A 20,836-nucleotide genomic window follows, 5' to 3' on the forward strand; every position below is an offset into this window, starting at 1 on the left:
CATTCCTACTATACTCATTTACCGGGAATTAGTCGCATTGAACTCTGAATCTTAGTTATAGGATTGGTTAGCTGGAGAACAGGCAGTGGTCATAGTCAGTCCTGTTTCAGGAAATGGTTAACAGCTGAGAGAATGACACGATTTAATTATCCAAAGGATGCTTACTTTAAATTTAATACCCCATTTGATAAAGTATGCTGACAAATTAGTTTATAGCAATGTGTTTGATCTGAGATGTGCAGGGTAAAAACATTTGTTAAAATACATTTTTATATTTCTTCACAGGCATATGCATGCGCAGTTTATATACAACATAAGCTGTGCTTATTTCACAACATGAATGATCTCTCTCTCACACACACACAAACACACACCCCCTTCCTATACAATCTCCATCTTTTAACCATGCTATCACTTGCAAGTAGGAATTTGTTTAAGTGCAATTTTGTGTGTGTACTTACAGTAGCACTAGAAATACCGCTAGGGGGATTGTTAAACCATTTTGTGTGTGGGAGAAAATTAAATTGAATTTCTGGAAGTAACTGTTAAGTTTGTGGGTGTTTTCCCCCCCCCTCCCCTCTTCCCAGCGGTCATTAGCCAACTCCAAGCAAGCGCATCTTAAGAGCTCTCAATCGCAGCTTTTGTAAGCAAACAGCAAACTCTCTCACTCTCTCCAGTACAATCTGTCTCTGGCCAAAGTCCTTTCGTCTTTTTAATTGCATTAACGTAACCTTTGAAGTACCTGCTTTTCCTCCAGTACCTGTTCCCCAGAGCTAGCTGAGCTAGCAAGCACCAGAGCAGAGGAAACCAGAAGCATCTTCCTGGTTTTAGTTTGGAGACTGGCAGCACCTTGGCTCAGCCTTGCCTTTGCATCTCCCATCGCTTTGATATCCGTAAGCAATGGCCGGAGAGAAGAGTTAGACTCTCACTGTTAGGAGGTGGGGATGTGATTTATTACAAGGAGGGTGAATACGTCATAATGTCATTATTTTCTATTTCACCAGGTGAAAGGATGCCAGATCTGGAAGGCACTGTTCACCTAAACGGAGGCGATTAAAGGAGCATCAGTTTCAAAATAAAAGGGAACTCGTGGGTGTTTTTAAAAAGGATGCTTCTGTTTCAAGAATCTTTTAAATCTGAAGAGCTCTCTTTCCCATAGCTGGGGCCTATGCAACAACAATAGTTTAGTGGGAATAAGAGAAATCCACAGTGGTTTGATCTACTTTTATAAATCCAGAATATTCCCTTTGAATTCGAGAGATACCGTAGCGGTTATTTTCAGGGTCCAAACAAATAAGACAGAAAGGCCCCAAGTGGCATTAGGAAAATAGGTGGGGAGAGGCAAAGGGGGGGGAGAAACTTCAAGTGAATCTTTGGGGGGAAACCCCAAGGCATTAGGAAAAAATATGTGTTTTCCTGCCAAAGAAGGTTGTCAAATTCTTTTCTTTCTTTTTGTTGTTGTTTTTTAAATAGAAAGGCACACTAAAAGGAAAATTCTTCACAGAATCTTAAAGAACTTCTTGACACAACAGCTGCAAAATCTATTTTCTAAACAAAGATTTATACATATTTATATGAGCTTAATCCCGATTTTTTTTTTTAATAAATCATTCTCAGAACTGCAGAGGTAAACTATATGTAAATACCTCAAGTAATAGGCTTGTAGTGCAAATCACATCATTTTATCTTCAATTTTGCATTCGTTTTTCTGGCTTAAAGGTGCATCAGAGATATGCATTTTAGCATATTCAGAACACGGGGCGTGAAATTAAATGTTTGACAGAGTGAGAAAAATATACAGACTTTGGAGATGCCTTAAAAATAGTAATTTATGCAGATCTAGAGAAGTGAAATCATTTGCAATGAAGTGACCCTCTCTCCAGGAATTTTTTGCTCACTGTTCTTCTCTAATCTCCTGCTGTATCTTCATTTTTCATTGAACTAGCCAGTTTGCTGCGAAGCAGTCTTGTAGATAAGGGAAGTGCTAAAAGAAGAAGAAAGAAGACGCTCACTGGGTCCGTTTCCATTGCACTTTTACCCAAGGCAATGGGCAGAATTTAACGGATTCCTTCCAACATATGTTTTTGCCAGATAAGTAAACAGTGTGTGTCGGAAATGAAAAAGCATTTGCAATTTAATGACATTACAGCTCTCAGCTTAGGCTGGCGTGCTGCGAGGCGAAAAGCAGAAAGAGAGAGGAGAGTAGAAAGAGAAAAAGAACAAAGTTCATCTTCCCTTTTGTGCATTTTTATCAAGGAAAATATTACTTCTTTTCCCCCCTCTTGTTCTCTTTTCTTTTTCTCTCTGCCTTTTTTCCCTTTTTTTTTTGTCTCACTCATTTCCATTTGCTTCTCCCTACCCCCCCAATAACTTCACCGTCCCCTGTTCATTTTTACCTCATACTGCCCCCCACCCATCGCCCCCTAACCCCCACCCACCCACTTCAAATTGTGGGGACTTTGCTCATCTGTTGGGGGCACTTGCTTTTCTTTTCAAAAAATAATAAAATAAACGAAAAACTGAGGGAAAGCGCCTTATCCAACGATGCCTATATACATCTATCTGTCGTATCCCCTTCCCTTGGTCCTGTTGTGGGTACCTCAGAGACCCCACCAACCCTCCAGCAGCAGCAATGGAGGAAGAAGAAAGGCCCCATTTGTGTCCCCACCCTTTCCCCCCCCCTCAGCTCTGTCTGCTGCTGAGGAGGGAGAGGAAGGTGTGTGCATGGAACAAAATGGCGGGAAAGAGAGAGAGAGAGAGAGTCCCCTCAGCCCTTTGGGAAACTTGAACCCGCTTGGCCCTTGCAACCCTGGCTGAGGAAAAGGGGAGAAAGGCGGGGTAAACACCTCCCCTTGCAAAAGACAGGAAATGTCCTGATTTTCCTGATTAGGAAGACCAAAACTTTAATAAGGAATTGGGGAAAATTATAATTGATCTGAAAAAAAATCATTGCAAACAGCTAAAATTGTTAGTAGGGTTGGAATAACACTTGTAGTTTAATGGGTCTCCTTCATGGATCACTGCCTTGCCGTGGCGGAGAGGAAACGTCCTGATTTTCCTGATCAGGAAGACCAAAATTTTAATAAAGAATTTGGAAAATTTATAATTTATCTGGAAAAAACCATTGCAAGCAGCTAAAATCGTTAGTAGGGTTGGAATTACACTTGTAGTTTAATGGGTCTCCTTCATGGATCACTGCCTTGCTGTGGCAAAGGGGCTTGAATAACTCAGAGAAGCTATGAGCTATGCCGTGCAGGGCCACCCAAGATGGACAGGTCATAGTGGAGAGTTTTGACCAAACGTGATCCACCTGGAGCAGGAACCGGCAAGCCACTCCAGTATCCCTGCCAAGAAAACTCCATGGACAAAGACAACAGGCATATAAAAGTTATGATGCTGGAAGATGAGCCCCTCAGGTCGGAAGGTGTCCAACATGCTACTGGGGAAGAGCGGAGGACAAGTACAAGTAGATCCAGAGCTGATGAAGCGGCTGGGCCAAAGCCGAAAGGACGCTCAGTTGCGGATATGCCTGGAAGCGAAAGGAAAGTCCAATGCTGTAAAGAAAAATATTGCATAGGAAGCTGGAATGTAAGACGAGATGGTTGGACAGTGTTCTCGAAGCTACCAGCATGAGTTTGACCAAACTGCGGGAGGCAGTGGAAGACAGGAGCGCCTGGCGTGCTCTGGTCCATGGGGTCATGAAGAGTCGGACATGACTAAACGACTAAACAACAACAATAACAACAACAGTTTAATGGTGAATTTTGGATATAATGGAGATGTAAAATCACCCTGAGACCCTGGGTATAGGGCGGTATATAAATTCGAAGAAGAAGAAGAAGAAGAAGAAGAAGAAGAAGAAGAAGAAGAAGAAGAAGGAGGAGGAGGAGATACTTTGGGTTATTATAAAAGATGCAGGCGGAAATGACTAATAATGGGACCCACAAAGGGGAGGAGGAAAGTCTAGGAGATTCTTTGGAATCTTGTTTTCATGTTGCATGTTGGACGTGTGATTGTAAAACCTTTCAACTGAAAAACCAAATAAATAAATTTTCCAAAGGGAAAAAAAGAGAGGGAACTTCATAGCAGGGGAGTTTTGGCGGGAGACTCTTTTCTCCAGAGTAGGCGAGGTGGCTTTTCATGGGAAGATGGCCCCTCGCTTCGCAAGGGAACGCCGCCATATTGACTCCGGAGGGAGAAAAAGAGAACCCTGTCTCAATCAATCGACACTGCTGTGCGGGAAAAGGGTGTCTTGTGAGTGTGTGAGAGAGAAACTTGAAGAAGTGGCCATTTACTATGTGTGGCTTAAGCCTGTTTGCATTTGAGAGGAAGGGCCAAGGGATGCCTCACAAAACTGTAGGGTTGGAAGGGACCCCAAGGCTTTCCCAAATTTGGGTCTCCAGCAGTTTCTGGACTACAGTTCCCACCATCCCCAGCCACTGATCCTGCTAGCTAGGGATGATGGGAGTCATAGTCCAGCAATAGCTGGAGACCTGAGATTGGAAAACCCTGACTATTTTATTTTATTTTATTTTATGTTTGATTTAATTTAATTTAATTTAATTTAATTTAATTGATATACCGCTCTATATCTGGAGGTCTCAGGGCGGTTCACAAAACGAAATCAAAATATAAAACCACAAGATATATATAATCAAAATAAAAACAGCAACCCAATAACACACACACACACACACACACACACACACTCCAAAAAGAACCACATTTTAAAAGGGCATAGTCCATGTAGTCCAATGCCTTGCAATGCAGGAACCTTTCGCCCAAGGTGGGGCTTAAACCCACAGCCCTGAGGTTAAAAGGGTCTCGCGCTCTGCCAACCGGGCGTTGTCTGGGTATGGGGAGAGATGGGAGAGCATGGGGGCATTGGCGTGAGGCGTGATGGGGTGCGAGGGTGCTTCAGTGTAACATGGGGCGCTTATTTGAGGAAACGGAAGAAGTGGGTGGGCCACGTATTAGGCCTTGTGGGGGTGCGTTTGTATCTACGGACAGAGTGAGCGGTATTTCTAGGCAAATCTCCCCGAGAAGGGTTCAAATCCCCACTTGGCAGCGCAGCTCGCTGGGTGATGTTTGGCCCTGCATTTGCTCTTCCCCTAGCCTCACAGGGTTGTTGTATAAGCAGGAGTGAATGTGCCACCTTGAGCTCCTTGGTGGGGAAGGAGTGTAAAAAATGAAATGAAATGGTAAATAAGTGTGGGGTGGGTGCTGATGGTGGTTGTTCTGGGATGATAAAGTGTGCTCCAATCCGAATGCGGGAAAAGGACTAAGGGAGCTGGGCATGTTTAGCCTGGAGAAGAGGAGGTTAAGGGGTGACATGATAGCCACGTTCAAATATATAAAAGGATGTCACATAGAGGAGGGAGAAAGGTTGTTTTCTGCTGCTCCAGAGAAGCGGACACAGAGCAATGGATCCAAACTACAAGAAAGAAGATTCCACCTAAACATTAGGAAGAACTTCCTGACAGTAAGAGCTGTTTGACAGTGGAATTTGCTGCCAAGGAGTGTGGTGGAGTCTCCTGCTTTGGAGGTCTTTAAGCAGAGGCTTGACAACCATATGTCAGGAGTGCTCTGATGGTGTTTCCTGCTTGGCAGGGGGTTGGACTCGATGGCCCTTGTGGTCTCTTCCAACTCTATGATTCTATGATTCTATGAAAGTCTAGAAATGTGCATCTCAAGGGAGCTGCGGTCATATTCTGTGAGGGTGGATACAAAGTGTGAACGCCATGTTGGGAGGATGCTTGGGCAGATGTGGTTCTGAGGACAATGAAAGAAGATGAGAGCATTTGAATAGGGAAATTGCCATTTACTATGTCATTTGTATCCCACCCTTCCTACCAAAGGAGCCCAGGCCATGAACCGAGAGCATTCATGTTTGGTGAGAACTGTGTTGTTCACATTTGTGTTTGGGGTGAAGGGGCATTGATGTGTCTGGAGGAAGCAATAGGGCTTCCGTAGGGTGTATATGCAAGTTCATCTTGACCACATGCATATTTGTACTGCCAAGGAAACAAATATTTATAACTGTGCAACTCCAGGATTGTGTGGATGTGAGTTATCTTGAGAAAGAATAGGAAGGATAGGGTATTTTTTATTATTATGAAGATTTACACGAGCACATTCTTGCAAGGTCTGACTATGTTTATGTCTGTATTTCCTGAAAGATGAAAGAGTAAGATTAATTATGGTATATATTAGATGCAACAGCAATTTATTCATTTATGTGTACTTATGGGTTAGTAGAGCTACCTAAATGGGAACTATCTATCTATCATCTATCTATCTGTCTATCTATCTAGCTAGCTAGCTAGCTATCATCTATCTATATCTATCTCTATCATCTATCTATCTACACACACTCCCTCTCTCTTGTGGAAGTTAATATTCCTGAACTGGATTTGTATTTGTGTAGCTACTTGCATGTGTAAACTTTTTTACGTAGACTAAATGTGTACATACAGGAGAATTTCCTTCATATTTGTGCCTTTGCGTTTCTGAATTTATTTGAATATTCATGTTTTTATTAGAGTATATGGCACATATATGCATGCTGCATATTTTCAAACCTTTAGCACCTTCCAGGACAAGAGAACATGGTGTCCTTCAAATACCATGATTCTATGCAGACCAAGACATTTCTATAACCTTGCTTAACCTGTATAATTCCCCATGCTCCCTGCTTTCAACTATTATGAGTAAAGCCTGGTCTGTATATTATTTTGATCACACCGTAACAGCCTCCATAGAGTATTTTATCCAGTCTACTACCATAGCAGGGAGTACCATCTCCAGCTTAATTCTTCCCACTACTTAATTCTTCTACACAGCTCAAGTACCACAAGACTGGGCCAGATTGGCATGGACACTTCCCATGCAATAAGGAAGAACCATGTGAACAGTGGCACTGCACTTCACAATGACAGCAGGAGCAAGACATTATATAGATTATATTTGATGAGCCATTGCATGATGATGATGATGATGCTGGCACAGCTATAGATGCAAAGCAAGGCAATTGCTTGTTCCAAAAACATACTGCCAGTGAAGCAGTGATCTGATAGTAAACACTTTTCTCCCCCCCCACCACCACCAAAAAAAGTGTGATAATTAAATTCACATTAAGAGGATTGTTTATTTTGGTGACAAAATCACACAGAGGTAGGGCACAATAGGTTACAGTATTAGGTGTGGACAGCACACACTACCAATTGAGTATAATGGAATAAATCATGAAATAAGCAGAGCAAGTTAAACTGAGAAAGAGGGAGATAGGCTGTTGGAAATTTGAAGTGTGATGCCAGATATTTTTAACCCTAATCATCTTTCGGTGCCAGTATACAAAAGTCTTCCTTCAGCCTAAGGTCAGCCTGGAGGTTGAGTATAATTGAAAGTCCCTCAAGTCAGTTAGAAGCCCTATCTTATAGACACAGAGTCAAAAAGATGCTTAAAGAAAATGTTCTTGTCTAAATACTTGTGCATGTTTTACCATTAAATTACATCTTCCACATCTTCTAGATCCAGTACCTGGAAAGTAGAAAAGGAAATCAGTTTGGACATAAGGAGGTAAAGTCGCTGGAGGTGGCAATTTAATCAACCGAGGATATATTTCAATGTTGTTGTTTTTTTCTTGCCTCCTAAGCATTAGCACTTTAAATTCATTATGTCTGTTTGACAGATATATGCAGCCTTAAGGATCTAAAAATGAAATCCAAGTAGTATAGCCTGCTAGAGGACATATATTAAAGTTAAGAGATTAAAACCATTGCAAACAGAATAGAACAGCTCATTCCTTATAAGCATGAGTATTTTGCAGATGTTAAATACAGTCTGCTCTAATTGTTTTTTTAAAAAAAGCTCTGCTCAAGAGCCAAAGTTTCCTAACTTCTGATATTGATGGAGTGGATATTAGAAAGACAATATTAGCTGTCATGCAGTCTCAAGAAGAAATCACATTACACAAGAGTCTTTCTTCTATCCATAATTTAATAAGGAGGGTGTAGCTGCTTCTTGCTACATGCTTTAAAGACTGGGGAGTCATTCCTGAATTCTCTGTATGACCAACAGCAAAAAAGGAAGAAAAGAAAAAAGCCAAATGAAAAAGTGGGTCTCTGTCTAACTGGGACAATTAAAGACTTCTGTGCCATTACAGCCATTTAGCAATGTTAATGATCTGTAATATTAATATATCATCCTCGAAAACGAGGAAGTGTCATCCTAATTAAAATGTATTAAAGCAACCATTAGGAAGTCATCTAAAGCAGTTGTAAAAGATACCAGGGAGGATAAGGATCCTCATTACATCCCAAATCTCTTCCCCTTACAATTTCAGCACAGGAAGTTTTGGTTCCAGGCAACCTGCTCTTTACTTCAGCTTCAGACATGTAAAAAATGGAGCTTCCTAGCAAAGCAGGGGCATATATTTCATGGGCTTTATCAGCCGCTTTTATCAGTAGCTGTAGTTTAACACTTCCTGTACAGAAAAGCTGCATTAGGTAACAGTTTAGCATATCTCTTTAAATTCCTCAGGGTGGGGGGAAGAGGGAGAGAAAAGGTACAATCTAGTGAAATGCACATGTGTCCAGACAGACTCTCAGAAGATTAGGGTCATCTTTTCAAATCACATTTCAAACCACATTGAAATGTACCTTTTGATATATTTCTTAAACCAGCGATACTGTAATGTTTAAACATAAATCCAACTTGCCTATCATCTGATGGCTGATAATCTCTTAATTCTCCACACTGCCACTTTGAATTCCCTGTTAAAGATGCACAGCCCAGATGAAATAGTGTCAGGCCCAAAAGAGATAACAACATGGGAAAATGTGGTATCAGGCACTGAATGAAGTAGTAAAAGTGACCTAAAAACCACATTAGATAGTGTCTCGTGTTTAATACTTAAGGCTGGCTCCTGCCCAGATCTTACAATTAAAAATAGCCAGCTTCACTTTGCTTCTCTAACTGGGTGATTGTTAGAGGAAAAACTCCTCAAAGTGAAATTACCATTGGCTGGGATGTGGCTGAACTATATAACTGTATTATCTGAAGCCCTTCACATTGTAGTTCATAGCTAATAAAATCAATAGCTTCATCCCCACACTTCTTTTTCGTAAAGTATTTACAGGAGATTTCCACCACAAAACCTCAATCATCTGACCCTTTTTTGTGCAGAACATTTTGGGGTGAGTGTGTGATTATTTCTCTGCTTGTGTGTATCCCCCAAGTTGACTCTCATCATTCTGGCCTTTTGTGAATAGCTCTCCCATTTATACTGTTATTTTATTTGTGAATTATTGGATGGCGGGAGGGATGGCGGGAGGGATGATACTTCATGGCAATCTTAATGGAAAGTATGTGTTTATTTGCACTGAAATAAAAAAACCCCCTGTGGATTCATCTTAATTTCAGGGCTAGCACCATTGAACTGCTTACTCAAGGCTTATTCACACCAATAGTGCTTGTATTACTGTCACAAGGTTTGGGTTGGGCATTACTTTATATACTGAGGAATTAAAACAGAGCAATAATGTATGTTTGCCTGTGGCTGCAATGCGAAATACACCAATTAGGAAATAAGCCCTATTGAACACAGTGTAACTTATTTCTGAGCAAACATACATAGGATGTATACATAGGAGTGCACTCCATAGCTCACAATTTGTACATACTATTTTAAATTAAGTTTGAAATCTAATGTCAGCTGATTTAGCACAAAGCCTCTTATAGGCACTCAGCTCAGTTAATAATGTTACTACAAAATGGCACCATGTTCCGTAATTGTGAACAACACTGTATATTTTTTGGGAAACAGATTTATTCCTTTCTCTATCCTTCAGCCTAACTTTTTTTCTGTCAGCAAATGGTGAATAGGCCCCATCCCTCCTGAAAAGTGTTGTCTGTCTTCTTTCTTTATTATAAATATAACTGCTTAATTGTGACATAATAACTGTGTTGAGTGCAAGCTACGAAGTCCCAGATTCAAATTTCACTTCAGCCATAAACTCAGTATTGTGTCATATACAAGCCACTTGCACCCTCATCTTGAAATATGTATATAATATGAACCTACCTAACAGGTATGTGGTACAAAACATCAACTGTGTGAGAGACTCCCTCTGTTTGCTGGCAGGGCTAAACTGGTTGAGGTGTCTGATATAGTCTGCAAGCTGCCCTTTGGTCACTGCCTATCACTTTAGAGGATAAAAATGTTTAAATTAGCTCAGAAAAAAATGCCCTCCTGGGTGAAAAAATTAAACAGACTGGAACAAAATGTAAATAAGATGCAAATATCATACAAAATAAGGTGCCAGGTTTACAATATAAACCAGATGATAACCAAGCAACACTTCCAAGAAATATGCAGAGATTCAACAAACTGAACTAGAGTCAACTGTGATGCTGCTATTTACAATTACTTTAAACATTTCAGAAACTCCAGTTGCAATCCTGTTCACATTATCTGGAGGTTAGCTGCACTGATTATGGTAGAACTTAATTGCAGGTAAATACAGTGTTGTGCTGTTAGACTGCAATCCCAACCATGGTTTTCTGGGATTAAGCCAAGTGCCACTGGACACATTAGGTCTTTACTTTTGAGTAAAGATTGCACTGTTAAAAAAGAAATAGAAGCTATTATAGCCAGTACTGGCTAAGCATCCTCAATATTATGGCAGCTTGAAAAGGATTAAGAGGAGAATGTATGAGGATAATAGTGTATCATTGTCATTACCACAAACAAAAACATCCTAGAGGTTAAGAGCAATTTAGCAAAGAAATAAACCACCTCGGAAGACTGATAGAAGATTTCAGGAAAATGTTTGCCAGACATCTGCTGTAGAAGCTTTGAGCATTGGATTACATGTTTAAGAACAGGCAGTTAACCTAGTTGGCCTTTAGGGTGCATCCTTGATTCTCAACACCACATCTGTTAAATTTCAGCTCATGGCTACAATCCTTGATATTCTGTGAATAATCAGTGATATTCTGTTTCATATCAGTGAAACAAATGCTATCCTTCTATCGGCTTCTTTTACACGCAGGTCTTCTATATTGCTTAGTGCTAGATGTCAGTTTGTAAGTTTGCTTTTGGGGCCTTGCTACGACAACCTGGCAAAACAGCAATTATGCAGGTAAAGTGATTCCCCATCACTTGCATGCCAGGAATAGTCTTGCCTCCTGAATTTTCATAGGAGTGTTGACAATCCTACTTTATTTAAAATTAATGCATCCCTTTTCCATAGGCCGGGGACGCGGGTGGCACTGTGGGTTAAACCACAGAACCTAGGACTTGCTGATCAGAAGGTTGGCGGTTCGAATCCCTGCCATGGGGTGACCTCCTGTTGCTCAGTCCCTTCTCCTGCCAACCTAGCAGTTCGAAAGCACGTCAAAGTGCAAGTAGATAAATAGGTACCGCTCTGGCGGGAAGGTAAATGGCGTTTCCGTGAGCTGCTCTGGTTCGCCAGAAGTGACTTAGTCATGCTGGCCACATGACCGGGAAGCTGTACGCTGGTTCCCTCAGCCAATAAAACGAGATGAGCACCACAACCCCAGAGTCGGTCACGACTGGACCTAATGGTCAGGGGTCCCTTTACCTTTCCATAGGCAATCGTGCCTCTGCTTTTAATACCGGAAAACCAAAGTTTTAACTATAGTCATTATATATTGAAGCACTGAGAACATGGTCTCTATTTGGCCCCACTTATATTAAGAGGATTCACAGAGCGCTTATTTTCATAACAAGCTTTTGCCTCTGCAATTACAAAGGCTTTAAACTCTTTTCTGCTTCCTCTGCTACCTCCACCTCAGTTCTGAAATTATATATATGTTGTCCTAGAGAAGTCACAGCAAAGTGTCCAGTCAACAACTGTCTGAAGAGTCAGTGCTCAGGTGTGGCATCTACTTCTTGTATGTGGTGGTCAAAGAAACTAGTTGAGAGATTTCCATGAGTCTTGTAACCTGAACATAACCAGATATGGATTCAGGAACTAGATATGGATTCAGGAACTAGAATTCCCCACTTGAATTGCCAATTGAAATTCCTCTCTCCAGTCTGCTAATGAAGTGATCTGTTTGCAATCTTCAGACCCTGTGTTTGAATCCCATCTTGCTTGCCTTTGGTGCGTAGTTCCATACTGAAATCTAGCTGCAATCCATAATACAGTTCATGACGAAAATTGCTTGGACCAATACCCTGCTACCAGAACCTAAATACATTTATGTAGATTCATTGCAAAATTGAATGTGTTATTTGATGGGGGGTGAGGGGATATAGACCTCTTGAGATATCTAGTGTTGGTTAGAGACTTGTATTGTCCAAATTGTATTGGATGCTGATAGCTTATTGTTATTTCTGGTTAATATTATGGGTACTATTACAATATATTTTGTGATGAGCTCAAGAGTTGGTGCAATTTTGGTGTGACCAAACACAAGAAGACACACATTGCTTCAAAGTAATCCTGGAAATGTGAATATAATATTTTATCCTTGCATTTTAAAGGGAGCTTTAAGAAAGGGGAATTTCTGAAAAGGAATAGAGAGTAAAGGAAGGAAAATTGACTCCACTCCTGTGTGGATTTTAAAATTCCCCCCTTTCTCTTTTCAAAATACTCAAATATAGGGATAAGTTTTATTTCAAAACTCTCAAGTTTACATGAATTCTGTAGGACAAAATAAATTCATAAAGAAGGCAGTAAAATAAATTGATCCAGCTACTGCACTCAGTTTTTTAATTACATGTTGCCTTGAAAAGCAGAAATACAGGAGATATCACTAGATATGAGGCATCTTAGAGATTGTACTCTGTGATGCTTCATCATTGGAAAAGAATATGTATGCACTTAGCTTTACAAGATGCCCTCAATATTTGCTTGTTTCCAGCTATCTATTTTATGGGAATCTTGGTCTAGAAATCCACATTTAGGAACAACCTGCAGTATGTTTCTCTTGAATACATCAATTTGTGTTGACAACGCTAACTGTGAGGGCTTAAATATTTGGCAAAGGGTACAGCACGTCTGCAGATCGAGGTTCCAAAGTTTGTAACTGCTTGGTTCAAAATGCGAACTGGTCCCACTCTGAATTAAGTGTGATTTCCTTGAGAAGTTCTTATCTGGCTTGGAACAGTTAAAGAAGATTCTGACCATGCTTAGTCATGTTTCGGCAGATTTGCCACTCACAACTAGGTGCCTTGTAAGTACATGTACATAAGTTAATTAACATTAAACCCTTATTCTTGCTGACTGTTGTGAAACACACAGCCTGACCAAGCATCCTGTTGTTTTCTGTGGAACATATTTGAGTCAATTCTCAAAAACTGTTTCTTGAAGTGTTTTTTTTTAAAAAATTAATTTTTTTAGTTTTTAATTTTTTGTTATCACTGCCCCACCCCAACCGCACTTCAGAGTTAAAACCTTGCTACCGGATGTTTTTGTTTTGAGAGTGGAAGTTGAATTTATCCATGTCTATCTGCCATAACTGTAGGAAGTGTGTCTGAAGAAGTGTGCATGCACACGAAAGCTCATACCAATAACAAACTTAGTTGGTCTCTAAGGTGCTACTGGAAGGATTTTTTTTATTTTGTTTCGACTACGGCAGACCAACACGGCTACCTACCTGTAGGAATTACTGTCTCACCCACTAAATTCCCAAGCAACATTCTTCTCCCCACCTTTTCCATAATTTTTTTTGCACATGCATGGTTGCTTTCTGGAATACATGCAGATTCTTAGAGTGTTCCAGAGAGCAATCGTGCATGTGTAAAAAAATTACAATGACCCGAATAAAAACCCTTACAGAATATTGTGTTTGTATCTGTGTGCATAGAGATATACATAACATTTTCCAGGTACACTTGTAAGTGCCGATCCAATTCCAAGTCAGGCTGTGGGAAGTCCACCTCTTCCTTTCTCTTGTTTTCACCCCTCCCCTCCTAAGCTGGGGGTGGTTTGGGGTTGTTTTGCTACAAAGGCATACATTTGGGTTGTGAATTCTCAACCACAGGATTGCTCAGCCCATGTATTTAGATACTGCCCATCATAATATTTATCCCTGTGCAGTTCACAATGTGATTTAAAACAAAGCAATGGAATGTGCAAGCAACCATTGAGAAATATTTGTTAAAAATAACACGAACAGCACAATTCACAAACTAAAACAGCAAAACAAAAAACCCAATTCCATTGTTTTGAAGTACAAATGTCTGGAAGAATAAAAATGTTGTACCCTGGTGCCTAAATAGTAATAAAATGAGCACCAGGGTAGCCTCATTACAAGGGAGTTGGACAACTAGATTGCCACAGACATTTCAGCTGGCAGGACTCAGACAAGGGTCTAATTGGCTTGAGGCTGTGAAAATCCCTACAAACTTTGGACACCCAAGCCTATATCCTTGGCATAATTTATTATTTAAGATATTTTGATCATAATAAAATAGCAATTAAAACATCGTATATTAAAAATGGCCAATTATAGACAGCATAAGAAATAACCCAGCACAGATCAAAAAGTAATTTAAAAGCTTGAGAAGATAAAATGGTCTTTTCCTGATGCCTAAATGATAACAGGTAGACCTTCCTGAGGATCATGTTCTAGGAGTAAGTTCCAACCAAGCGGTTTATCACTGTCTCAATGTGTGTAAATGTATTGCAGCATTCATAAGACCAGTTGCCACATCAAAAAAAATGTCATATTGCCGTGGTTTCATTACCACCATCACTATTTTTTTTAAAAAAACCTAGTCCACCAACACTACTATAAAAAAAAATTGACAAAGGCATCTGACAAAGTTTGTATACATCCAAATGCTAACCGGAGTTCCTAATCTTTGAATTTACGTGTTGACTTTCTGCCCTTAAAAGGGACGTGATGACTGGTCATAGTTCAACTCTCATCCACTAGACTTGGGGAAAGTATGGAAGAAGAAACTAGTTGTGCGCCTTGCACATGTGTGTCCCAGTTCTCTGCATGTTACTCAGAAGTAAGTCATAGTGTGTACAATGCTCCCAAAGTAGACATTCATGTGATTGTATGAAGTCATTCTCCCTGAACATTCATTTTTATTTTTATTTTTTTCTAAGAAGTAGGTTAGAAATGATAAAATAAATATGACTTTTTCAGTTCTCCGAGGAGCACTTAAACCTTAAGTCTTAACGTATAGACCAGTCATTTTAATCAGCTATGGTGACTATGAGGGGTATTCGTGGAATAAATAAGCTCAGCAGGGGATTAAGAGAAGAGTCCCACAAATATGCACTGGAAAAGTTCAGGAAATACCCAACCTTTCGCAATTCTTTAGCTACTCCAAACAAAATGGTAATTAACGCTGTTTTAAGCTGTAGCTAATCTGTAGTGAGTTATGTGCAAAAAAACCAACACAGTCCACATTGCAGGGTGGTTTGTTAATGTTCTCTATATTTTTTATTCTCCTGCCAACCTAGCAGTTCGAAAGCACACAGTGCAAGTAGATAAATAGGTACCACTGCGGTGGGAAGGTAAACGGAGTTTTCGTGCGCTCTGGTTTCTGTCATGGTGTTCCGTTGCGCCAGAAGCGGTTTAGTCATGTTGGCCACATGACCCAGAAAAACTGTCTGCGGAAGCAGACAAACGTCGGCTCCCTCGGCCTGCAAAGCGAGATGAACGCCACAACCCCAGAGTCGTTCACGACTGAACTTAACTGTCAGGGGTCCCTTTACCTATATTTCTTATTAATTGTATTAGTTGTCAAGACCAAACCAGAGAATGGAGTTTAACATTTGTTCTAGACAAATTAACATAGAATCTAAACATCTGATCTTGCATATACCTGGTTCAGTGAGAAAACTGCCACAATTTTCATGGGTTTACTTTGTGAGAAGCATGAAGGAATACTGGATTATGTAACCTGACAGTTACTTGGCTCTCCCCGTCTTCTTTTCCTCCCCTCCCAAAGTTTCCCTTGCATTCCCCTTGCCTAGTAATTGATCGTAATTTCTCACATTTCATTACTGGCAGCCGAAGGAAATTTCAGTTCAAGAGAGCATGTAGGAACATTTCCAAGGGAATAGCTTGATCAAAAATCACTGGCACTCCTGAAAATTCCTTTAAGCGCTAGCACTTCTGTCTGTGGCCTCCACTTCCCTACAATCTTCTACTGACCCTGTGTTGTTGTTGTTGAAAGATATAGAGAGCTGGGCTTTCCTGGTTGTTTCTGATGTTGCAAATGTGCAGAACTGATAGGAGGGTTCAAATGCGGCCTCTGCTGTTGTTTCACTTTTTCCAAAAACTGTTTGGTCATACCGAACAAACAGGATGACCTGTCGTCCAATCAGCAGCCAGGTGCTAGCTCTGTCCCTTTTATCTTGTTATCGCTGGAGCCCAAAGCTCTCCCAGCAGGTGGAAACCTCTGCTGAAGGGGGTGGGAAAGAGTCAAGCCCAGTATAAAGCTTACTTTACCTATTATGCATTTGATAAACATGAGAGAAAATAGCAATGAGGGGGCTTGCTTACAGGGACTCTATACAGTCCTGGTACCAACCAAAAGCATGCGGGAACTGGAGAAAGGTGGACAAATTTTCCCGCTTCATTTCCTTTTCTTCTCACTCCTTCTCAGTTGTCTTCTCTGGCTCACAGGGGATTGCTTCCTGGGGTGAATGTACATGGGCAGGAACTTACAGGAAGGGACAAAACATTTCAGCCACATTTATCATGCATAACAAGAGACTTCTTGGAAGGAGGTGCAGAATATGCAAGCCACGATCCAATACAGAATTGCATCCACTTAGAATCCTTTGATTTCAATAGGCTTAAGGGCACCCAACTCTACGCTGTGTTGAGGCTATAATCTCCTTTTCAGTTGTTTACTGCATTTGGAGAGGAGGACGCAATTGCTGGTTAGTATATAGAGAATCCTATTAACATAGAAACTTCATCCAACCTTTCTAACACACAAAGCTGTCTTGCGCCACTGGTCCAATGTGCTGCCTGCTCTGTGTAGCACCTGCCCACCAGGATCTCCTTTTAAACTGGCAATATCATGAATGGACCTCCCCATTTGGACCTCCTGCCGCCAAGCCGTGCAGGCATACCACAGAGGTGGGCAGACTTGCCAGCTCTACTTGGGTGTTTTGCTAGAACCCCAGAATCTTCTACCAAACAGAGTCACATCTAAAATCAGAGTTATTGAATAGTGTGCCTCTGAGCAGATGCTAAGCCGAGGACATTCTTTTCAGTACCAGAACTGAATGGAGCTCACAGTCCTTTCAAACACATCCCACTCCTCATTACCTTTTTCATTTCAGTAGTGGAATGTAGATAGAAAAAGTTGTGGTGTGATTGGCATTGTAAAATAGTTGAGAATCAGAACAGAAGCACTTGCTGATGTGCTGCAAATTACCCAGAAATCTACCAGAGATTTTCTTTTCATAATTCCTTCTATCAGCAGATTCTAACCTACCTTCTGTTCAACCACTAAGCCATCACTCCTGCAGAGTCAGATGCACTGTGATAAAAAGGTAAAGGTGATTGTTTGCTTCTAACGCTGTGTGTTTCAGAATTGGGATGGGACAGTCTTGATTAGGGGGAGTATTCCCACCCCACCCCTCATTAAACCTGATGGGTCTTAAGATAACCTCAACATACAAGACCTGGATATGAAGATTCCACCACAGTCCAGGGAGACCAAGAAGCAGAACTAGGGATGGAGCTATGAAGAGCTGGGAACAGGCTCGATTTTTGCAAACAGGCTCCCATTAAATTCCATGGAACAGCATAAATGGACTGGAAAATGGGGCACAGTGTTGGAAAAAAGTAAACCATAGCTTTCTGGTCACACACTGAAGAACACACACTCTTGCATTATTGTTATTTGATTATTATCATCTTTATTTCCAAGGCACCATACACATTATACCTTTAAAGCACATCCCAAACACATTCCCCACCCCTCCAAAAGCTCTGGGCACTACAGTTTGTCAAGGGTTGCTGAGAATTGTAGCTCCCATAATTTTTGAGGGGGATATGTGCTTTGAATTTGCTTTAATTGTATAGTGTGTGTGTGTGCATCTTAAGTTTGGTCTCCTCTGGAGGATTACTGTAATGATTTTTCTACTATATAGACACCATAATGATGTACTATAATTGTTTTGAGATGTTTCTCCCTTCATGGTAAGTATTAAAAGGAGAGAAAGAGATGGTAATGCAGTATGTGGAAAGCAGATGATACCAAATTCCTACATGGAGATATTGCAATAAGTTTATGATTATGGCATGGTGGCTATAGCATGTAGGAAACCTGTGTGCAACCAAGAGGCCAGAACCCATTGCAGCTTCCCAACATTTGCAGAAGCAATTAGCATCCATTTTATGGGAAACAATATGCATGCAGTTTACAGGGCTCCTTGATACATACCTGCCAGTCACTTAGCATCATGATAACTTGCAGGTGTGAATGAGCCATTACAGACACAGAGATGGAGCTTTAGTTTCCCATTGCCTATAAAACAAGACAGAAACACCAGTGTTTCTGTCAGCATCAAGGACTGCCTCATCCATGACAGGCAGCTAAACATGTGACCTGGCTCCTTTGGAAAGTCGGCTTTTGCATTTGAGGTGGTGTGAAGTGCTATCTGTACCATTATATCTGTGGTGGCCCAATTACACACTGACAGGCTGTAAATTTCACATTCATCAAATTACGAATAACGTGGGTGTGACCCAGCCCAAATTATACAGTAATCAACTGCAGAGTAATCAAGTAATATGCATGCATGTGTGAACCAGGACGTAATCTATGATCTACACATGTAAGTCTCTCTGATGCCCATACAGGGAGGTGGGAATCCATGAAGGAATTTAGGAGGTGCTTAGAGGACAGAGATCTCCTCCTGCTCCTTTGATCACACCTTTTCAAAAGGCCAGCGTTATTCCTATCACTTTCCTGACATGGCAATATTTTTTTTAAAAAATTCCTGTATGTTATAGCAATATGCACAGCATGACCCTTTGTGTGTTTACACCAGAGCAAGTTCCACTGAGTTCTACAGGACTTCTTCTCCATTCAGTGTGGCCAGGATCCCAATCATAGCCCGCCACTCCTCGCCCCTCTCCTCTGGAGTGCTCCAAGTGATTTCCATCTCTCTCTCCCACTTCTCTTTGCTGAATTCCAAGTCTTGAGCTGTAAATAGCTAATTACTTTTTTGCTTGTAGCTGATGGGGGGGGGGGAGAGAGGAGAAAGGGGAATGGCAATCTCTTTCCGGGAGAAGCGTTTAAAGCTGCCTTCTGTAATTTCCCATAAGAAATCTGGTTATACTGGTTGATCTCAATAGGAGAATTCTTTGCCTAGAGGCGCTGGATGAGTAATGCGCCATGTGTCTCTTACTCCTCTGCTAATATGATAATAAGCACATTCAGAAAAAGCAACGAGGTGTTTACAATGACTGCTTCATTCCTTTCACTCACCTAAGAAGTCTCAGGACTGGCGAGATGAGCTGGGGGGTGCGGCTGGAAGGAAAGCAAATCGAGATCAGGAAGCACACTTTTTTATTTCTGAAACCAGCGAAAGCCAACTTGCATCCTCCGGGCTTCCGAGGGGGGGGGGCGGAAAGAAATTATGTACATTGCTGTGCCCACAGCTAACTCAGGCTGTTGTTAGGGATTCTTCAAAGGCTCCGTGACAACCCTGGGCTCTCCTCTTTTCCAAATGGAAAGAACGAAAGAGCCAGGCGCAAGGAGGAAACTCCGAGGAGCGAGGCGACTGTGTTTGTACGTGGCACCCTCGACGTCAATTTTCTCAAACAAGTGTCACTTTCGGTGTGCGCGCGCGTGGTAGAGGATAACCTTGTATTCAGAGGCAACCGGCAAATTCCCTGGGTCTGTGGATGCGAAAGTTTCAATGAATGGGGGGGGGGGGTTATTTCAAATGACGAAATGAGAAGAAAAATAAAAAGGAATCCCTATGGAATTACACGTGTGTGCGTCTATGATATGACATTATACTTCACGAAGGTTTAAAGCATACAGCCAGGGGGGTGGATTTAAGTGCAGAAAACGTACTCCGACCTTTGATCGTCTTTCACCGAATTAATTTATTGGGGGTGGGCTTGGGAATGGATGCCTGCTGCAATCCGATTCCACTTCGGTTTGTTTGGGATTCAGTGCGACTGAATCGGGCTAGGTTTCTACTTCACTTTCCTCCCCCCACCCACCCTTTTTAGAGGCCACAAAGAGGGGTCTCCTCCCCCAGAGAAACGCGGCATATACTTGGAGGCTTCCTCACGTCCAGGTTCAAGGCAGGAGCGGCCCTCGCCTGCAACAGCGGTGCAAAATCGAAACAGACTCTCGCCCGTTGAAAACGGGTCGTTCCCGCTCGCTGCAGGTAACGCGCGCATCACGCACCTGTTCGCATTAGAAAAGGTGCGCTCTTACATGCTGGAAACTAGACTGGTTTTCAAAACGTCAGACAGCGGCTGCGAACAACAGGCTCTCAAGGAGACATGTCGAGAAACATTTAGCTAAACTTCAGCTTTACGGGGGTTATAAAGAAGGAAATTGTTCTTTTTATTTTTAACAAGAAACAAATAGTATCTGGTTCCTCAGGAGGGAGCAGAACTGGGAGGTATCACAGCATCGGAGGGAGGGGAAAGGCCCTATTCTCCAGTTCCCGACCCTCTTCCAGCAAACACGCACCAACTCCAGAAAGCACGCCCTCCACACGCATCATCCTGACGCGGGTCAGCCATATATTGCTCAGACCACAAAGAGAGCCAAGCGAAGAACGATGCCCGAAGGACGTTCGGAAAGGCTTTTCCGCTCCTGTATGTGTGCCTACAGTTTCTAGCCGAGAGC

The sequence above is a fragment of the Podarcis vaucheri genome (assembly GCF_965113315.1).
Source record: "Podarcis vaucheri genome assembly, chromosome: 4".
NCBI lineage: Eukaryota > Metazoa > Chordata > Lepidosauria > Squamata > Lacertidae > Podarcis > Podarcis vaucheri.